Source organism: Crocodylus siamensis, chromosome 2 (assembly GCF_052110815.1).
Source record: "Crocodylus siamensis isolate JL-2025a chromosome 2, ASM5211081v1, whole genome shotgun sequence".
NCBI classification, from domain to species: Eukaryota; Metazoa; Chordata; order Crocodylia; family Crocodylidae; genus Crocodylus; species Crocodylus siamensis.
This window is the reverse complement of record NC_143396.1, coordinates 142,036,286-142,058,685: the sequence shown is the minus strand read 5'-3', so window position 1 is coordinate 142,058,685 and position 22,400 is coordinate 142,036,286.

The following is a 22,400-nucleotide window of genomic DNA, read 5'->3' as shown; positions in this document are numbered from 1 at the left end:
TAACTGCAGGGCCGCAGCAGGGAGCAGGACAGAGCTGTGGGAGGCTCATCTGGGGGACAGAGGGAAGGTGGAGCCAGCACCCCACTTCAGCATGCACCCCTGGGGAACAGGGGGGACCCCTGCCCCCCAGATATGTGCATGAGGCGGGGGGGCATGGACTCCCTCCCTGTTGCCGTCCCTCAGGACCTCCACAGCCCAGCAGATGTGGCAGGGCAGAGTATAGTCATGCAAGGAAGCTTCTTGCCACTGCAAACTCCACACTGGCCTGGAGACACTTCCATTGCGTGCGTGGCAGCTTTGAGGAACAGAACCCTGAGCTGTTGCCCTCATTGTAACCATGCACACTGGGGGTACATCACCAAGACAGCATGAAGCTTGCAGCAGCAAGCAGCTTCTCCGCACAGCTCCACTATTCCCTGCTGTGCTGGGTCACACCCGCAGGGTTGTGCAGGCCCCAGGAGATTACAGCAAGGTGGAAGCCCATGCCCACAGCCCATGCCCACCCCACTCACAGGTCTAGGGGGCATGGGTCCCCCCCACCACCTTGGGAATGCATGTCATGGCAGGTTGCTGCCCTCACTCTCCACCCAATCCCATAGCAGACAGCAGGGGGGAGCCATGCACTACTCCACTGCAGCAGCCATCCACCTCTTTCCAGGGGCAGGGGGTAGCAGACCCAGGTCCCTGGCTCTGTAGCCCTGGCAGGTGAGGGCCTCCTCCAGCAGGGCTGAAGGAGCAGGCTCTGTGGCTGGGGGGTAACAGGCACCAGCAGAGCTGGGGGAGTTTGGGGTGGGGGAGTGAGAGGGTCAAGCAAGACCAACGGATTCTGGAAGGGAGTGAGGGGCACAGCAGGGCCAGGGGTAGGAGGTGCTGTGGGGAACCTTTAATTTTAATCATGGATTTTAAGGTTTTTGTTAGAGAATCAGTGATTTTTTAATCAGAGAATTTGCAATTTTTTTATGAGGGAAAACCAGGATCCCTGGTGATAAATACATACCAAGCTATCATTTAAACATCTTGAAAGTAACTAGATGAATTAGATACCAGTTTCTCCACCCTGGCCAATTAATGTGCCTTAGCCCTGAAACCTAGGTTTTCACAAAGATGAAAGCTTGTAAAATTTATATATATATATATATATAAATTTTACAAGCTTATATATATATTCTTATATAATAAAGGGCTTGGTCTGTCTGTCTGTCTTTCCATAATGCTCTTGGAGCACTCTGATTGCTTAGTGAAACAACCAGAGTGCAGAGGGCTGCCAAGACAGTGGAGATAGAGTGGAGTGGGGGCGGGCAAGGCCAACACTGCTGGCCTTACCCCCCTCCGCCAGCCCTGCTCCTTGGAGGCAGCAGAGCACTGCCATGATGGCAGGGATGAAGGGGACAGAGCAGGGGGCCGAGGCCAGTACCAGTGCTATGCCACCTCCAAGGAGCAGTGCTGGGGGGTGGGGGGGAAGGGCAAGACCAGTGGTGCTGGAGATGGCAGTGGAACAGACTGCTCTCAGAGGGGGCACAGCAGGGCAAGCTTCCTACTCCCTCCACTCCTGAGAGGCAGCGATGATGTGGGGTGGCGGGTAGTGGGTGGCAGCACTCCATTCCTGCCCCCCCTCCTGTCATTCTTGATGGGCAATTGGCTAGTACTGTAATGTTTCTCTCTTAATAACAGATTCACTGAAATCAAATATCCCTTTGAGATGTACCTATTTTAACAAAAGTTTGAATAATAATGAAAATGAAGCATGTCAATAAGGGATAAAAAAGGAAACAAAGTTTCAATTAATTTTCCTTTGACATTACTATTTGTTTTAAAAGTTATTTTAATTTAATAAAAATACAAACATAAAAATAAATATAGAACATAATTAAATCCATAAATAAAGTTTGAATCAAAACAGTGCCCCTAAATAGCCTTTTAAAAAAAATTCTGGTTTCAGAAAGCATTTAAAAATGTTGGCATTTTTGTTGAATAAAAATTTCAAGTTTTGATCAGCTTGAGAAGCCACATTACTAATCTGGGACTGACCATGCTAATTGTTTCATACAGCTCTAGCCATTGTGCCACAACTCACCCCTGAAATTCAGCAGAGAAACCAAAAGTTGAACAACTAAAAAAGGGTTCAAGTAGACCCAATTTTAAAATGTTTCAGTTTTTCTTACTGAAAAGAAAAAAAAACCACAAGATTTTGTTTCATTCAGCATTAAGTGTTCTATTTGACCCCAAACAAAACTTTTTGATTTTGTATGTAGACGCTTGTTGGAAAAGCAAAATGAAATGACAGGCCAGATTCACAAGACTGCCAGAGAAAGGCAATGATTAGGTCACTCTGGATGTGATTTGCATTCAGATCCTGAATGCAATTAATATATATATTTGTATAGTCACTGAGCCAGAGGGAAGGGGAGGGGAGGGAACTCCCCCCCCCCCCATCTCCCCAGTGTGAATGACCACCTAACCTATTGGTAAGGGCAAATACAGGGATACTTGGGTTCTGTTCCAATGAATGGTTTATTATTCATACAAAATGGAACAAGATCAACAGAAGAGACAGAGCACTCCCACTGCCACCCCACAGGACTTCAGAGCTTGGTGATTAGGACCCTTCCCTGACTCGTCAAAGAGGCAGGTTCAGATTCTCTCAGATAAAGGCAGCAATGTCTTCCAAATCATTGGTAAGTGCCGAGTTCCAGGGAAGATCCAAGATCAGGGTCAGGAAAAAACAAAGCTGAGTCCAGAGCCAAGAGAACTTGCCGAAGCATACCGAGCCTGTTGTCAAGGCTGTTGTCAAGGCATGCCTGTAGCTCAGGGGCGGCCAATTATTTCGGGCAGAGGGCCGCTTATTGAGTTTTGGCAAGCCATCAAGGGGCACATGACAGGCAGCCAGGGGGAGATCAATATTCATTTTCTAAATTTTTTAGGGGTCCCACGGGCTGGATAGACTGGCCTGGCAGGCCACATTTTGTCCACCTCTGCTGTAGCTTGAAACTGCAGCTGTGCTTAAAGGGTTGAGTGGCACTCTCAGCAGCCAGTCCAGTTACAGAGCACTGTAGCAGTGGCATTAGTTCAGGATCAAGGTCAGGTGTGGAAGCTCAAGAGCTTGGCCTGGCTGGGTCTGACTAACTGGTAGCCCTGACATGTGTCACCCTTGAAAAGATCCAAAAAGATCCAAAAGATCCGTGTTAGCTATTAGTTGAGAAATATTGGAGTGCTCTCTAAATATGACTTGATCCTTCACAGAATTCAGGTCTTACTGCAAAGCTGGGCATCTTCCTTGGGGTGTGGGAAAAGCACTTGTTTCAAGACCAGCCCTAATTATAACTTGTAACACTGTTCTTGCCAGTTTTTAAAGAAGGGACGGGATGTTTCCACAGTGAATCCCAGACTAATCTCAATGTAGTCTGGGGGCAGGTTTACATATCAGCAGTTCTTCCTGGTGGTTATCACTGCTGGGTTGCACCAGTTCCATTGCAGTAAGCACTGGAGGCACAGCTTCAACAGTGAGAAGTGTGTTCCAATGGATGAAGTAGGATTAGGATCTTCCCTGGTACCAAGATATGCTCTATGGATCTCTGTTGGCTTCCCCTGTCAGTCCTTCTAGGATATACTTTCCCAGGGACTGAGCAAATCCTCTGGAGTAGCTATCCATGCTGGCCAGACCACTCCTGGCCTGTACACAGAAGGAAAAGAATAGATTTCAGATTATTATCAATTATATATAACCTGAAATGTCTTTGTACATCCTTCCCCAAATTCATTCTTCATATATAGCTTTCTGAACCACAGTGGAATACTAAGTGTGGATTACAGTCAAACTACTGTGGGCTAGATCTTCATATGACACAAATCAGTGTTTCACTGTTGATTTCAGGGGAGCAAGAGCAAGAGCTAACTTAGCATTTGGCCAAATAACCCTCAAAATAATGAGAAAATAATGTTTGCCATTAATTCTGCCTACTTAAAATCAGAGATCCTGGTTTTCTCTGATTTCAAAAAATCACAAATTTTTGGTTAAAAAAATAACCACAAATCCACATTTTTCCATTATTTAAATGAAACATCACTATATGTACACATCTATATATTAGTGGTGTGTCACTTAAATAATGGAAAACTGGACTTGGGGTTACTTTTTTAACTGAAAATTGGGGATTTTTTTTTTAAATCAGAGAAAACCAGGATTCCTGCTTATCATCTACAATACATTAAGCAGGAGTTAATTTTATATAGCTTTAGAAATAAGACTGTAAAGAATGCATTACTTTGATTACCCAACTAGGAAAATTTCTCTCCTAAAAGGGACCAAGAATATTTAATTTCAGAACTGTTTGTTGTTAGTACCTGTAAGGGCACATATTTCTGTGCTGGCTTTTCAAGAATTATCTGTTTTAAAGTGGTTGTAGTATATAATATGCTTAGTTTTCGCACACTGTTTTGGGGAAGAATTCCAGTGCAGCCAACTGTAAAGCAAGTAATGAAGAGTTCAGTGTCTAAGGTCGAAGTCTGATGCTTGAACACTTGCAAAATGCCCATTTTAGGCAATGGGATTATTTCCACATATGAATAACGTAGGTCTGTCAGACTGTGCCCAAATGGCATATATATAGATACCACAAGTTAAGTCATGTGCATTTGACTTTACTGTGTATTTTGTAGTGGTCTCGTGGCATAAGCCCCAGATCAGACCTCATGATAGATGGATTCAGTCCCTGTCCCTACCATATGACCTTGGACAAGTGGTTTGTAGAGGCCTCTGTTCTCTGTCTGTAAAATGGAGCGAATACTTCCTTAATCTTACCCTGTCTTGGCTACTTAGACAGTAAACTCTTAAGAAAAGAGAAATCTGTTACTATATGTATGTACAACACCTACTGCAATAAGACCTTAATTTTGGTCTTGCCCACTATTAACAACTGCAATGCAAACATAAATAATTCCTACATAGCAAATGTAGAGTGGATCTGTTCCTTCCCACGGGGAAGCCTGTAAAAAGGGAATGGGAAACTTCCCTCTCCCCTCCCTTTTTTTAATCTGTATATAGTTTACTCACAAAAGGGATGTTCCATCAGATCCTGTATTTAAAAGATTATTTTTAAAATGTTCTTTTTTCCCCTCTCTGCCACAAGACTTACATGGTGTTTTCATCCACCATCTACTTTTTACAGACACTGGAGGTCTGTAGGTAGGAAAAGAAGAATCTGTCTTTTGACTGGTGAATATCTGTGCTGGAAGATGCCCAAAATGCTGAGGAACCATTTGGCACACATCTTCAGACTAGGAGGCAAACAGATTAATGGACTTTCCCCCCTCCCTTACTGATTGTAATATCCTGTCCTTTACGAATGACTTTCTGACTCACTTTTTATTGTGCTAATCGTTTTCACTGTGATGCAGACAAGGAGGATTCTTCCCTTCCAGTATGTTTTGTTTTGTTTTGTAATTATTTTTTTCCATTTAAAACATAATCTGCTTAGAACTGAGTGAATGCTGTATTCAGTTTACTGTGCAGCATAAATTCCAGTGCTCCTACTGAAGGTAGATTCCCTGAAGGCAACCCATATGGGGAAGAATGGTGGGGACACGTGCTCCCTCTGAGATTGGCCACCACTGGCTAGGGAGTGGGATGCAATAGCTGGTGCCCACCTGAGAATGTGGGGGCACTGAGAGAAGTGCTGCTGGCACTTTCAGTCTGTGCCAGTGGTGGCAATCGGCCGCTGGGGGACATCCCCCCCGGTTGGCAATCAGCCTCTGGGGGACCCCCAAGATCAGGAGGCACTAGTCATCTATGGATAGACTATATCAAAGGCCAGAACTTCCGTAGTGTTCAGTAGGCCTGTGCAAAGTGGCTAGTATTCACTTTGGACTCGGATTCAGCTGATTTGGGGGACAGCGATTTGATTCACTGTTCCAAATCGATTTAGCTAAATCTGATTCAGAGATTCAGCTGCTGCCGAATCAGCCGAATCTCCAAATCATACAAGCCCCATTCCCCACCTGCTTTCCCAACCCCAGCAATGGCTGCCCCACCCACCCCAGCTCCCGGCTCTTTGAAAAAAAAACCCAAAACCCCCACTCACTTGGGCTCTGCCACAAGCCTCCCCCCTCCCAACTCCTGCCTGCTCTGCCAGCCCCAACCATGGCTGCCCCACCCATCTCAGCTCCCCCCCCACAAAAAACGCCCCCACTCACTGGCTCCTGCCCAGCAAGGGGCACAATCTCCATTGTCCTCCACTGCCCCATGCCATGTGGGAGGCTCTGCATGGGCCCCCAGAAGCCCCAAGGCTAATGCAGCAGTTGAGTCCGGTCCTTTAAAAAAAACAAAACAAAAAAACCTGAGCTGGGGCTGGTGGAGCGGGAAGGGATCGGGGGCTTGTAGCAGAGCTCTCCCTGAAGTGTGGGGCAGCATGGATCACCCCTCCAATCAGACAGCAGCTGGTATGTAGGGGACTGTTTTTAAGGCACCAGGCCAAGTGGGGCAGTCACAGGGGGGCTGGGGGAGAGGGTAGTGAATGAGACCTGGCAGCGATCCCCCCCATGGTCCCCTCCCCCCTCCTCCAGCCCTCTCTCCCTTGCCCCCTACTTACAAGCATGGAGGGTGCAGGGACTGCCTGAATCACCGAAGCTCTCTCAATCTTTTCTGAATCTATTTGGAGAGCTTCAAATTGATTCAGATCTTTTAACTGGTCCCCTGATTCAGAGATTCAGCCACTGAATTGGGCTGAATCTCCTCTGAATCAAAGCAGCACCCAAAGCTTCACACAGCCCTAGTGTTCAGCATTATATGGGTGTACCTACTCTCCACCTCCTGATACATCCATCCTTTGCATGTCTCCTGTCATGCTTCCACCTCAGCAGAGAGAGTAGACATGCAGTAAAAAATTATGTATAGGGACCTACCAAAATGAGGCAATATAGAAAAAATACAACAGTATTGCTTAATGGTCCCAGCAAAGGGCTAGTTTTGAGGCTCCCAGCATCAGAACTCTTGTCAATGAGTTATTGTAAAAGTTGCTCAGAAGCACATTTTAAAAGGGAAATTGGTTCCCATGGTCATTCACAATAAAGCATATGCAACTGAGCACGTGGTTTCTGATTGTGCAGAGTTCCTGTATTCAGAACCTAACACATCTGACTTGTAGCTCGTGCTCAAGTATGAGCACAGGGATGGACTTAAGTGTTTTGATGAACTGGGGGGAAAGGAGGGCAAATTGTTGATATAATTACAGTGATTGTGTGTGTGCAAGTGTCCATTTAAATCTGTAGGTGTCCATTTGTATATGTATATAGTATGTTTTCCTGTACCAATGTAGTGAATAGATGTACTGATTAAGAATGCACTATCATCGCACCTTGCTTTAGCACATGACCCTATTTCCAAATTTAGGAAAATCTGCTTTTTAAAGTCTAGTTTCAATTAAGCCTCCTGTAAAATGGTAACCATACATCTAATGCTTTGACAAGCATTTATTTAGGACCAATTTGTTTAAAATAGATTTTCAAATGTCCTAAAGTCATGGAACATTTTCTTACCACTTCTTTTGTTACAGAACCCTGGCTTCAGGGCTTGTGTGAGCTGATACAGAGCCAAGCAGCCCCACCTCGCAATGGTGGCACCTCCTGGCCTGTTCTATCATTACCCCCATTCTTTCTGCAGACCTCCTGATGACCTATCACAGAATCCCAGGGTTCTGCTGAACACAGTTTGAAAAAACACTGCAATTAGAATTTCAAAACCCTTTGAGGAAGTGTACAATATGAAGACAAATCATTATTATTTTGGTTTTGTCCAGGCTCCAAAAAAAAGTGTGCTTATTTGAGATAACCAGCTGCTCTGTTCATGATTCAAAAGAACATGTAAGCATACCAAGGTCTAGATACTTACTGGAACTCATGAGACTGTACACCAATTTAAACTAAGAGCAAACAACTAGCATAAATTACTAATTGGGGGCAGGCAATAGCTTTTCACATTCATCTTGCATAGGTATAAATGAATGCATAGCATGTGAAGCAGTGGACAATCAGAAAGCTCATCTTTGGATGGTACCACAGCTCTGGACCCTGTTTTACAGGTTAATAAAAGTGAGGTGATGAGACATTCACTGCCTGCGAGCACACAGTCCATTTGCTACAGAAAGAACAGTTTCTTCACACAGAAGACAAATGAATGATAGAGGGGGATGGACAGTTAAGCACACAACAGGACAATGACAAAAGCCATACTGATTATTTTAATTTCCTAAACAATCTGAGCTCTGGAAAGGTTCTTCAACCAGCTCACACTTTTACATTTGTCTTAAGCTATTACCTTGCACAAAGCCCTCACCTTTGTGCTACCCAAAGAGACTTCAATACAAACCCAGCTAGATCTAATCAGAGTTTATTGCGTCTGATATAAACACTGCCACATTTTTATCTTTTTTATTAAATTTACAAACTTGAGCACCCATATTTGGGATCAAAAGGTGATTACCTTGTCCCCTTGCTGGAATGCTGGTTTGTATTTCTCATACAATAAAAAGCCTTTTCTTTTAATTTGTTGGAAAAAAATAGGTGACTTTCCATTACTGAAGCAGGGCAGGGTAACTTTTCTTTAGATTATATTCAGAGTTGATAATCTCTTTAAATAGAATAGGGTGAGTCTGTACACCTGAACCTCTACCACATACATAGTGCAATTGCAATATCTCTAGCTGAGTAATCCCATCATTCTTGCAGAGGACAGCGCTAAGATTGGCTACTCAGGAAAAAAAGCTAAAAGTTGGGGAAATGCACTTTGTTGCAGGCAATCTGAGATGCACCATGAACACTCTAGGAACACAAATATCCAGATAGCGAATGGCAAGAACTTTTGCTCACAGCACTTTTGTACCTTCATTGTTCCACAAAATTCATGTAGATTTCATTCCTGTTATGTGCAAGGGAAAGGAGAAATCAGTCCAGGGGGCACACCTTGTCGCTAATCTCTGGGATAAAATAAAGAATGTGGCTGGCTACAAAGGCACTCAACTGGTCTTATCCATCTCTTTGAATATTGGATTTGGTCTTCTCCTGTAAGTGGAAGTCTGGGTGCAGTATTTATAGTAGATACTAAAATAATGCCATTGTAAGAACAGGAAGACTAATCTTGGACATAGTCTGTCTCAACTCCATGGCCTCTGCCTTCATGACTTGAAGAACTTCTGCATCCTGCTGGGCAAAGGTCCAGCATGTCTTGAAACCAAAGCAGCAAACAACATTCCTATTTTAAGGCCATAGAGCAGGGCTTCAGGATGCAGTTAGCACCATGAGAATCTTTGACTCTCATGAACACCAATGAAAACACCACACACATCTCAATAGCACAGCTAGGGACAGGAGTTACACATAAGTCAGTTTAGGTAATCAGAAACTGGTTTAAACCTGTAACAAAACAAGAGTGCAGTGCATACAAACCAGTTTCAAAATAACTGAAACTGGTTTAAGATAAACCTGGTTGAATGTAGTATCAGACTCAACTGATTTGGGTCCCATACCCCTTCCTTTCTGGTTCAAGATAAATCATAGTCCCCCAGAATCCCAGCATGCTTTACAGTCCTGGGCTGCCTGCTCCAGCAGAGAAAGGTTGGTGGGGGGGGAGGAGGAGGAAGGGACTGGCTGGGGTCTAGGGCCAGGGAGGGAGGTTAACACCCCCCCCTTTAGAATAGAGCTGCCCTGCTTTGCTAAAAACTTACTGTTGGTTGCGACTGTGGACTACAAATCCCAGAGGCACCTAGAAGCAGGAAGAGGCAGTGATGAGCAACCTGCAGAGTCCTGCTGCTGTGATTCTGGAATGCACATCTCAGAGACCTTGGGGGCAGCAGGAAGACGCTACATGCCAGAAAGACATGTTCTAGCACCTCCCTGCCCCCCAGCTTCTGGTCTGAGCCATTGCAGGCATGTGGCTGCATTTCCCAAATCAAAAATGAATGTCTATTCACTTGATAGTCAGTTTAATCTCTGCAGTTTAGACTAATCTGCAAAGACTGAATTGATTCAGCCTCAGGCTTTTTGACTGTCTGTACTTAGCCCAAAGCTTTACAGATAGACTACAGCTGCACATACCTCCTCTCCTTTCCTCTTCCAAGATGTAGGCTGCTATGGGCAGAGTCTGGGCAGATCACAGCAAGGTATGTTTGGTCACACTAGTTGAACTGACCAGTTTTACTTTTGCTGCTGGCTTTGGCTAAGGACCCACTGTTCAGGGCTCTTGCTTCTGCTGCAGCCAGTCTAGTAGATAATACTCAGAGGCCACCCAGGCTTGGTAGCAATGCAAAACAAACAAAAGAAGTTAAACAAATAAGTTGGCGCTTAGCTGTCATGGTTCTTCCAGGCTTTACCTCCTGATTGCCTCTTATCTTTCAGAGGCTTTGCAGAGCCTGCAGGCTTGTGCAACAAAGCAAATAAGCAAGCAAGCAAACAAACAAACAGAGAAGAGCCCTGCTCCAGGCTCTCCTGGTAGCTGCTTAGCTCCTGGTTACTCCAAACAGCCTGCTCCTTGGCCAGGTGCAGCCCCTTGAAGCTGCTTTCACTGTCTTTTATCCTTGGACTCATGTGGCTAACCCTCTTTCACTCCCCACACCTGTGTCAATTCCTTTGCTGAGGGACTAACTACATCACAAGATCTTGTTCCCCAGCCTCCGGTGAGTTCTCCCAGGTCAGGGGTGGGTGGGCAGAGGTGCTTCTGGGGTGTGGGGCTGTTCAAACTCCCCTGAGTCCCTAGCAACAGGGCCTTGTTACATCAGGATGCTTGATAAAGGCCAATGAAGGCATTTCTAGCAGTAGAATTAAATAGCCCCTAACACAATAGCTCTCCAGCTTCTCTGTAGTGGAAAGGGCTCTCTCATGCATCAGTCATATACTCATCCTGGCTATTGCATCTGGGTTTAGGATTTGGGCCTAAAAGTATATATGCGCCACTGATACTAACCAAGAAGATATTCTAGGAAGCTGATTTCTTAGCAGTGTTTCTTGTTCTGTAGCCAGGAATTGTGCACACAGCTAATGAAAACTTGAAAGGAAGAGACGAAAACATGCTGGTAGGAAAAGTTTAGCCTTCAGATCTGTCAGAAACAAAGTAAGGGAAAAAAAAGAGCTGCAAAAATGATAAACACCTTTGAACCTGATGCCTGTTTAGTTAAGTCAGTGTCTTTGGGCATATATACACATACATTTGTCTTCTCCAACCCACCTGGAGCAGACAGGATTAATCCAGCCTGCTCCACACATGAGCTGACATGCCCAAGACTATGTTGCATGCATTTGTATAGATTGCGAAATGCGCATCAAGCGCCGAGAAAAAGTAGTGGTGCACTTTTGAACTAAAACACCTAAAAACTTACCAGGAAGCCGAGAAAAGGGCAGGAAGGAAGTGGGGGGGGAGTGAAAAGGGGGTGAGAGGGAACAAGTGAGAGGTGGCCATCTGCCCTGAAGTGTGTGTGTACTCACTGCCAGCAAGAAGCTAAGCTAGGGCTCTGTGGACCCTGATGCATCCACTTGCAGCCTCACTGCTGCCTGCCACAGCTGGCCTGGGCTCTGGGCAGGCCGTTGTCACCAAGCCCAGATACTTGCATCAGGTGGCAGAGAGACTGCAAGCAGCTGCACCAGGGTCTGGAGAACATGGACACTGGGGGTTGCCGACCCCTATTTTAAAGTTTAACTGAATGCTTAGACTGGTTAATAATGCGTGGATTAATTGCTTCCACAAGCTTAACCAGGGTAATTAAGATGAAGTTTCAGGCCATCTGCCAAGCTGCAGGGAGGGGCAGGATTACCAGGGTCCCTATGCCAATCAGAGGCATGGGGGACCCACTGTGAAAGAAACCATGAAAATGGTGGCTGGTCCCAAAATCTGCCCATGAAATCAGCCATGATTTGAGTAGACCCCAAGTAATGCCCTCTACCTCTGTTTCAAGTGACATAGTGCTGGGACTGAACGAGAGATGCATAATGAATGAACCACCATTCCTGAACAACTCTTTACAAGCACGTAATCTGTGTGTGAAAAGAAAGAGGTGTGGCACAGGGGGTGTGAGAAGATTACCCAGGCCATACTGTGCCTCTTCCATAAATTAATGAGAAATACCAGAATCACCAGCTCTCAGTTCAATTCCTTTTGGACCTATCTGATCACAGTGGCTAATGGAAACACTCAGAGCTTTGAATCAGGCTTTCCCTGATCTCTAAAAATAAAAAATGTATGGAAAGGGATTCGCATAAATACTCTGAAAACGGCTTTCTTAATTTTCCGGGATAATGTTAAAGGCATTGTTTTAAATTTATACGCACTTTCCAATTTTAAAAAAATCCTAAATATTTTGAACACTTCAAGGCAAGAAATAAAATCATAACATCATCACCAACAATAATAAAAATTTAAAAAGTACAGGAGTCAAAAAAAAGAGGAGGAAGAGAGAGAAAAAAAAACAAACTTCACTGATACAACAGTTAAGGTCTCTCCAAAGTAGCTGTCATCCCATAATGTATATTCGACAAGTAGTGGGAGCCAAATGCATTATGGGATGATAAAGCTCACCTTGGAGGCACTTAATGCTTAATTAAAAGGACAAGCACTACAATAAATGCACTAATGAGATAAAATCCCAATAATTCCTAAATCTTATGGAGCCAAAGTGTTGGGATGAGTTTTAATTAATAGAGTTCTATATGAGTTTCTCAGAAATAATAATAAAACATTAAAGGGATAAATCATGCCTGGAGAAGAAAATGTGTCACTTATTTGTTGCAAACCATACAACACTTTTATTTTAAGTGCTATTTGGAACTGTATAATCTGCACATTTCTAAAGCAAAAGAATATCTTTTTAAAGAGGGATTTTCCTACCAGGTTGACACTTAAATATCAACCTCTCTTTTTGGGCAGTAATAGTATTTTCACTGGATCTGTTTCTGAAGTAGTATTAAACCTGTACTTTTAATAAAAAAAAAAAAAAAATTCCTTTTTCCCCTCACCTGCTCCAGAAAGGATCCTTTGACAGAAAAGTCTAATGTAATACTGAAGACTTCAACACATACCTAAATGCAAGGACTTAAAATGTTTCATCAAGAAGTATTTTAATATATACTAGCATGGAATAGCTTTACATTTTAAAATATTTTCAGAGCACACAGCTAACTAAAAATAGCTTTGATTGGGAAAGGTATGGAAAAAAGCAATGTATTTTCATTGTTAATAAAGGTATTTATTTATTTAGAAACTCGGGCTACACTCAATATTTCATAATCTGGAAAAATAAGACTAGGTTTAAAAAAAATTCTGCTGGATGTTCTCTGTATTCAATTTCTGTGGGCATAAAAATAACTGTTATTGCACGTTACAGAAAGCCAATAATAAAAAGTCAAACATCTGCATATATGCAGTTCCAGGCATTTGCATCTCCAGCTCCCATGAGATGAAGGCAGCTGCAATCTGCAGTCAGACTCTGAAAGAATCCAGGGGAGGATGTCTAGGGGATTCACCCAATCTAATTGCCATTAAGCCCATTGAAATTGCATTGATTTCAATATGAACTGGATCAGGCCCCAGTTCCCTCAGCCAAGCTGCCTTTATAGTCTCTCTTTGGGGCATTGTTGCCCGCCTTAGGCTCTTTTTAGTGAAAACAAGGTAAAGGGTACAATGAGATCCTGCAAACTCATTCAAGGAGGCTGTCACTGTAGATTCTTTGCCCTCAAATATGTTGATGGGAACCAATATATAGTGTCCCAGCCAGAAGTGAGCCAATGGCAAGTCTGAAGATTTTGCATTTGGTATTCATTTTCTACATCTGTATGGCAGACAGGCTGCTAGAGACATAAATATAAATCCAGTCTTTAGAGAAAAAAGTCTACACAGAGGTGTAGGGTGCATAGATGAATACATTTCTAATGCAAGAGATTTTACAGGACAAGATTCCTTCCACTGGATTGTTAAACAGTGTGCTGCTGAACTGCATCTCTGCAGGAACAAGATGCTTGAGCTAATGACCACCAGATAATGTGTATTGCTGCTTACTTGCTTTTGGATTGTGGGGCAGCCATGTTCTTTTAGGCATATTGCAATACAGGCACACTGACTTGTGTACCATGTTAGAATGCTGCCCACCCACATTATAATTTCTGATCCTGGTTGTATGTCCAGTGAAGTCAATGTGTTGTCTTTCTATTGATTTCAGTAATTTATACTTTCTACCATCCTTTTCTAAACTCCCATCTAAATGCTCATACCAGAGCAGGATTTAGCTTATAGCACCTATTCCTGATGTGATGCTGTTTCATGTTAAATTTCCTATACGTGGTACTTACAGCATTCTGTTTTGTAAGCACATTACTGCAGCATCCACTTTTGTCTCTGACTGGTGACTTGGCCACGTGAAAAGGTTTAGAAGTCTGCTATTACATTTGAGCTGAAAGACCTGAAATTTTGTCGTAGGCAGAAGAGGCTCATGCTTTTGGATGCAGAAGTTTCAACCTCTATCAATGAGATTTGTTACTAAGTGGTGGCCAAATCAAGAATTTGAACTGCGTCAGAACTCTGAGGCTCAGGATAAGCTTCTCCAGCCAAGGGAATGTGAAATCTACATTAACCTAGCGTGATCACTGTCAACCACTGATGCTGCATATAATAATGTTTTATGAATCTGTTAATGCTTCCCTGTAAAAGGGCCTACTCTAGCTCAAGCAACAGAGGCTTCCAGAGCCAACAGTTCCTGGTTTAGTTCTTGTAAGTGGCCAAGCTCTGGATTTTGTTATGCTTGTATCATCTTTCTTCCTTCTGTTTTTCCCTCCTCATCATGTCAATACAAATATTTTAAAGGTCTCTGAAGCATAAATAATGAAACATTAAAAATGGGTCAACACACACGCTGTTGGTAGCTGCATGCATTAAACTTTTATGTATGTATTTATGTATTGCCCATGTACAAGTCAGCAAATCTATATTAATTTGCAAAAGATATAAATTAATATTAATATACTTACAGTACATGCTAAAGCAGATTATTAGGCATTTTTGGCCTATTAGGACACAAAATGTGCAACACTGCACATTATTTTATGCCCTAAACGTTATTAATAAGGGGTTAGAACTTTAAGAGAGATTGGAGGGCAATAGAGAAAAAAGGAGATTCTCTATCACTGGAGGTATTCAAGATGAGGTTGGACTGCTAAATGCAAATAACTACGATGTCATTGGCCTAATGGAGACCTGGTGGGACTCCACCCATGACTGGACCATGAGTATAGATACCCTGTACAGGAGGGATCGAGTGGATAAAAGGGGCATGGGCATAGTTCTCTATGTCAAGGAAAGCTATGCGTCCCTGCAGGCTGCCACTGGCACCCACAGTGGATGACTCGAGACCCTCTGGGTTAAAATCTGTGGGGAACACGGCACAGGGGATACTATGGAGAGGGTCTACTACAGACCCCCTACCCAGAGTCAAGACCTCGACCAGGAGTTCACCAGGGAATTGGCTGAGGCCACACAATCCCAATGTATGGTTGCCATGGGAGACTTTAACTACCCAGACATCTCATGGGAGGAGCGCTCAGCCAAATCTGAGTGGTTGCAAAGCTTTCTCTCATGTGTGGATGACCTCTGTCTGATGCAGGAAGTCTACGGGCCAACAAGAGGTAAAGTGCTGCTCAGCCTGGTACTGGCAACCAGGGATGACCTAATCAGCAACCTAACAATCGAAGGGAAGCTGGGTGACAGTGATCAAGAACTGATCACCTTTACCATCTGCCGTAAAACTGGCAAGTCAGTCAGTAATACAGAAGTCCTCGACTTCAGGAAAGCTGACTTTGACAAGCTAAGGAGGCTCATCAGAGAGGTCCTAAAAGGCCACAACTCAATGGAGAGGGAAGTTCAGGACGAGTGGTTGCTCCTCAAGGGAGCAATCCTGGATGTGCAAGCAAAGTCCATCCCATCTTAGAGAAAAGGCAGCAAAAGGGCAAAGCAGCCCCCTTGGCTCTCCAGGGAACTGGCAGACCTCCTGCATCTTAAAAGGAAGATCTACAAAGGATGGAGGACTGGAACCACCACCAAGGAGGAATACTCTGCTTTAGTCCAGACTTGCAGAGAGCAAATCAGGAAAGTGAAGACTGTGATAGGACTTTTTATTGTCCTTGATATTTGTAGATAGTTGGAGTTCCTTTTTAGATATGTGGGGAGCTGGAGGAAAAGCAAGGGCAACGTTGGACCCTGGCTAAACCAGATGGGGCAACTGACAACTGACACCCAGGAAAAAGAAAACTTGCTAACTGGGTACTTTGCATCAGTTTTTCACCAGTTCCATGGGATGGCCTTCCCCACTATGGGTCAGGGAGGCCCAGATGAGGGAGATTCCTTGCCCTCTATTAAAGCTGACCTCATGAAGGAACACCTTGACAGGCTGGATACCTTCAAGTCAGCCGGCCCTGATGGGTTATACCCAAGGGTACTCAGGGAGCTGGTGAGCATCACAGCTTAGCCCCTGGCACAGATCTTTGAGAGCTCTTGGCATTCTGGTGAAGTGCCCGATGATTGGAAGAAGGCCAATGTGGCGCCTATCTTCAAGAAAGGGAGGAAAGTAGATCCAGCAAACTACAGGCCCATCAGCCTGACCTCTATCCTGGGGAAGGTCTTGGAAAAGATTATCAAGGAGGCCATCCTTAACAGACTAGCTGAAGGCAATATCCTGAGGGATACCCAGGAAGGGTTTGTTGTGGGTAGGTCTTGCTTGACCAATCTCATTTCCTTTTATGACCAGGTGACTTATCACCTGGACAAGGGGGAAGAGATCGACGTTGTATACCTCAACTTTAAAAAAAGCCTTCGATCTGGTATCCCATGATCACCTCTTGGCTAAACTGGCTAACTGTGGCCTTGACGTCACCACGATCCACTGGCTGGGGAACTGGCTCTGCGGTAGGACTCTGTGGTGGTTGACAGGAACCAAATCGTCTTGGTGCACTGTGACCAGTGGGGTCCCACAAGGCTCTGTCCTAGAGCCTATACTGTTTAACATCTACATCAATGATGTGAACATTGGTGTCAGAAGTGGATTGGCCACATTTGCCAACAACAACAAACTCTTGGATAAAGCATCCACACCTGAAGATAGGGGAGTGATCCAGGCAGATCTGGACAGACTCATGAAATGGGCGGACGAGAACCCGATGTTGTTCAACAAGGAAAAATGCAAGGTTCTCCAACTTGGGAGGAAAAACCTGCACCATGCTTATAGGCTCAGTAGTGCTACACTGGTTAGCACTACAGATGAAAGGGACTCGGGGCTCATGCATGGTTGACCACAAGATGAACATAAGCCTTCAGTATGATGCTGTGGTGAGTAAAGTGAGCAAAATGCTGGGTTGCATCCATAGATGCTTCTCAAGCATATCCTGGGATGTCATTCTCCTGCAGTATTCGGCCTTGGTGAGGCCACAGCTGGAGTACTTGTCCAGTTTTGGGCTCCACAATTCAAAAGGGATGTGAAGAAACTTGAGAGAGTGCACAGGAGAGCCAAGTGCATGATCAGAGGTCAGGAAAACAGACCTTATGATAAGAGGCTGAGAACAATGGGGCTATTCAGCCTGGAAAAGCGTGATCTGGTGGCCACCTATAAGTTTATCAGGGGTACTCATCAGAATCTGGGGGGAACCTCTGTTCACCATAGCCCCCCAAGGGATGACAAGATTGAATGGTCACAAACTCCACTGTGACCAATTCAGGCTGGACATAAGAAAGAACTTCACTGTCTGAGCTCCCAAGGCTTGGAATAGACTGCCGCTGGAGGCGGTTCAAGCACCCACTTGAACACCTTCAAGACACATTTGGATGTTTATCTTGCTGGGATCCTCTTGTCCCTGCTGACTTCCTGCCCCTGGGTCAGGGGGCTGGACTTCATGATCCTCTAGGGTCCCTTCCAGTGCAAATGACTATGAAATCTATGAACAGCTACTGATTGGGGATGATCTGGTGTACCTATGCTTATAGTTTCATAGTTAGTAGGGTCGGAAGCGACCTGTGCAGATAACCAAGTCCGACCCCCTGCCATGACAGGAAAGAGTACTGGGGTCAAACGACCCCAGCAAGGTGTACATCTAGCCTCCTCTTAAAGACTCCCAAGGTAGGAGCCAGCACCATTTCGCTTGGAAGTTGGTTCCAGATCCTAGCCGCCCTGACCATGCAATAGCGCCTCCTGATGTCTAATCTGAATTTACCCTCTGCCAGCTTGTGACCGTTATTTCTAGTCACTCCTGGTAGTGCTTGGGGAAACAGTGACTCCCCCAATGCCTGCTGGTCCCCTCTGACTAGTTTGTAACAGGTCACCAGTTCCCCGCTCAGCCTTCTCTTGTGGAGGCTGAACAGCTTAAGGTCCCATAGCCTCTCCTCATAAGACCTGCCCTGCTGCCCCCGATCATGTGAGTGACCCTCCTCTGGACCCTCTCCATGTTGTCCACATCCCTCTTGAAGTGCGGTGCCCAGAACTGGACACAGTACTCTAGCTGCGGCCTGACTAGTGTCGTATAGCGGGGAAGGATCACCTCCTTGGACCTGCTTGAGATGCATCTGTGGATGCATGACAAGGTGCAGTTGGCCTTCCTGACTGCATCCCCACACTGCCAGCCTATGTTCATCTTGGCATCAGTGATGACTCCAAGATCTTTTTCTGCCTCTGCACTGATGAGAAGGGAGTTCCCCAGCCTGTAGGCATGTTGCTGGTTCTTCCTCCCCAGGTGCATCACCTTGCACTTGTCAGTGTTGAAACCCATCCTGTTCTCATCTGCCCACCCCTGTAACCTAAGGTCTGATAGTAGGTTATTCTTTCCTTCTAGCATGCCCACATCCCCCCACATCTTAGTGTCATCAGCAAAGTTGAACAGGGTGCTTTTTACCCCCTCATCCAAGTCACTGATGAAGATGCTGAACAGTGCAGGCCCGGGGACTGAGCCCTGAGGAACCCCACTGCCCACATCCCTCCAGGTCAAAAATGACCACTCTCTGGGTGCGGCCCTCCAGCCAGTTGGTGACCCATTTGACTGTGTTGGTGTGGACACCACAGTCCCCAGTTTTTTAATGAGAATGGGGTGAAAGACAGTTTTGAAGGCCTTCCTAAAGTACAGAAAGACTATGTCCACTGCTACCCCTGTGTCTAAGGATTTGTTGACCTGGTCATAGAAGGCCACCAGGTTAGTCTGACAGGATCTGCCTCCAATGAACCCGTGTTGGTTGCCACTAAGCATAATCTCCCCTGCTGGCCCCTCGTGGACATGTGACAGGATAATTCTCTCAAAAAGCTTACCCAGGATTGAGGTAAGACTAACTGGCCTACAATTTCCCGGGTCCTCCTTCTTCCCCTTTTTGAAGATGGGAACCACATTGGCACTCTTTGAGTCCTCTGGCACCACACCAGAGCACCACAAGTGCTTGTAAAGCTATGCCAGGGGGCCCGCAATCACCTCCGCTAATTCCCTCAGCACTCTGGGGTGGAGATCGTCCAGACCAGCTGATTTATATATATCCAGTCCCTCCAGAAGTTCCCTGACTAGATCCTCACTGACCCTTAGCCTAGGTGCACCTCCCCTGGTGCCTGAGGGGGGCGTAGTGGGGGGGCTGATCTGGTCCCTGCTCAGGAAAATGGAGGCAAAGAAGTCATTAAATAGCTTTGTCGTCTGGTGTGACGACCAGATTTCCTAGCGTACCTTGCAGGGCCCCACATTACCCAGTACCTTCTTTTTCCTCCCTATGTATTTAAAAAAGGACTTATTGTTGTCCTTGATCAGGGTAGCTAGTCCCAGTTCCATCTCTGCCTTGGCCTTCCTGACTTCCCCCCTGCATCCCCGAGCAACTGCAGTATAGTCCTCCCTGGTAATGGCCTCTCCCTTCCATTGGGTGTATGCCTCCCTTGTAGCTAGGAGACATTCTTGGAAGCTTTTGGTGAGCCATGGGGGCTTTTGCACCCTCCTGCTCTCTTTGATCTGTGTTGGGATTACCTCCCTTTGGGCTTGGAGGAGTGTCTCCTTAAGAAGCAACTACTCTTCTTGGACACCTGACTCCTTTCCCCTCTTGGACCTCAGTGCCTCCCCGACTATTCTCCTTAGCTCACTGAAGTCCGCCCTCCTGAAATCTAGGGCTGCTGCCTTGCTGCAGGCCTTTGCCACCTTGTGCTGGATGGTGAATTCCAGCAGGCAATGATCACTGTCGCCCAGGTGGTCGAGCACCCGCAGCCCCCTCGCCAGGTTGTTGCCTGTGGCCAGCACCAGGTCCAACAAGGTGTCTCCCCTGGTGGGGCTGTGCACCTCCTGGGTTAGATGGAGGTCCTGCATTTTGGCTGCAAACCTACACGAGCAGTCAAACCTGGCTGACTGCTCTTCCCAGCAGATGTCTGGAAAGTTTAGATCACCCATGATGACCACGTCCTTTGACCTAACTACCTCCATGAGCTGACTTAAGAATTCCTGGTCTAGCTCTTCCCCTTGGTTGGGTGGTCTGTAGTAGACCTCCACCGTTAAGTCTCTTTCCCCTCGACTGCCTTGTATTCTAACCCAGAGCACTTCTGTGTGCCCCTCCTCTGACTCTGCTACTTGATGAGGATGTGTATTCCTCCTTAATGTAGAGTGCCACACCCCCGCCTTTCCTCCCTGTCCTGTCCCTCCTTTACAGCCTATAGCCCTTGATATTCACCGCCCAGTCGTGCATGGCAGTGCTCTGTCAACTCTGAGGAACATAGCTGGGGCAGCAGGGGGCTAGACTTGCCCCCCCCCCACCCTGTCCCCACCATCATGGTGGCACTCTAACATGCCGCTACTGCCTCCGATCCGCAACACATTTGGAGCACTCCGATTGGTTGTTTCAGTAACCAGTCAGAGTGCTCCAAATGCATTATGGACAGACCAACTAAGCCCTTTCCTATATTAGAATTTAAACTGTGATCAGTTTGTCCCCATTGCAAACTGAGGGTTCTAACTGGCTGCTATTGAGTCATAAAAAGCTGAGGAAGGGAAAAGAAGAACAGAAAAGCCAGAGGAGAGCGACACCAGCCTGGAGAGAGGGACAGAGACTCAGCCCCTCCCCACCCCCCAGCACAGGGTACAGAGCTGTGACTTGCTGAGGAGCAGACATCAGGATGGAGAGCCTGAGTCATCCCAGGAGAAGCTGATTGGCCACCTGGGTCAGAGCTGTGCAATCAGGGACACAGGTACCCAGGGAAGGAGTGGGGAGGGGTTGGTAAATTGACTGGGAGAAGCTGCCTGGTCAGAGACCTGTAGAAGGAAGTTCTCTGTTTGAGCTGGAAAGGCTCACTTATACTTATCTATAGGGAATAGAGAGGGAGAGAAAAAGTCAGAAGTCAGAGACCTACAGAGGTCTGCATGTGGAGGTGCTGGGGGAGGAGACAGCCTGAAGAGGGAGCAGGCTATGAAAATCCCATATCTGCATGGATGAGTGAGGGAACATTTAATCCCTAGTGTTTGCAGGAATCATCTCTTTCAGAAGGAAACTAAAGAAAAGAAGCCTATCACCTGCAGTGGCTGATTGGAGACTTGTTTTGCTGAGTTACCAAGAAAGACTAAGAACTCCACTTTCTGGACAGCAGCAGCAGCCTCACTTCTGCCATCTAGCGGTGGATCATAATTAAAGCTGTGTTGCCATTTATTGTTATGGGAAAGGGATTGTGACAAGAGGGAAATCAACCTGGGTTATGGGGGGAAATTGTTTTAAAGGGTTATAACTAGGTGAATGTAGTTATTGTTGTTTGATGCAAGTGGGACCACCCAGTGTGATGGAATTATTCACCTACTGTTGCAGTTGTAAATTTTATTCAAATTGTTGGTTTTCTTATTAACTATTGTTATCGTACATATTTTTTCTTCTTTTGCTTATTCATTTCTTTTCTGTATATAGTTGGACATAATAAAGAAACCAATAGGTTCATTAGGTTTGGAGTAAATACCTGGGTGGTGAGGGTGAGGAACACACCTGTCCATGGGACCCCTCATTCAGCAGATCTGCCTGAGGTGGGCTCCTAGGGCTACTTGCACCCTGAGGATTTGATATCTGACACATCACCCAGGCTAATGTGCTGGCATGGGTTACATAACAAAACGTTAGATTATGGATTTCCATAGAATGGTTTGGGTAGGTGTGATCCTGCCTCAGGTAGGGTGCTGAACTAGATGACCTCTGGAGGTCCCTTCCAGCCCTTCTTCTCTATGATATTCCATAGAAAAGTTACAACTACATTTAATGTAGCCTTCTTCTATCTTACTCTTTTTTAAATGTTTTAATTGACCTAGTGGTTAGATTTTTAAACTTATTTAGATGTCTAAAAATGTTGATGGGAGTATAATAGTGTAGCAAAACCCCCAGTTTTTCTTTTTATTTATTTTAAAATGCATTC